Source organism: Etheostoma spectabile, chromosome 5, assembly GCF_008692095.1.
Source record: "Etheostoma spectabile isolate EspeVRDwgs_2016 chromosome 5, UIUC_Espe_1.0, whole genome shotgun sequence".
NCBI classification, from domain to species: domain Eukaryota; kingdom Metazoa; phylum Chordata; class Actinopteri; order Perciformes; family Percidae; genus Etheostoma; species Etheostoma spectabile.
Genome location: NC_045737.1, coordinates 37,169,705 through 37,169,961, shown reverse-complemented (window position 1 = coordinate 37,169,961; position 257 = coordinate 37,169,705).

Sequence of the window (257 nt, the reverse complement as noted above, 5' to 3'; positions counted from 1 at the left end):
TCCTTGAGAATATTTCCGGGGGGGGGGCTCCTCAGCAAACTGACCTGTACAGGTCAATGGTTTGTCAAGAGATTTCACTCCTGAGACATCCTTCTCACGTTATCTCCAGCTGTTGAACCAAGGCTTCTGGGGACCGGGACCCCTCTGCTTTCACACCAGGACCAAATAGCTCTTCACAGACACGATAATGCTTTTTTTTCTTTTTTTTTCTTTAAATCACAATTTATCCAAATCATAAAACCTTTCAAAGACTATTT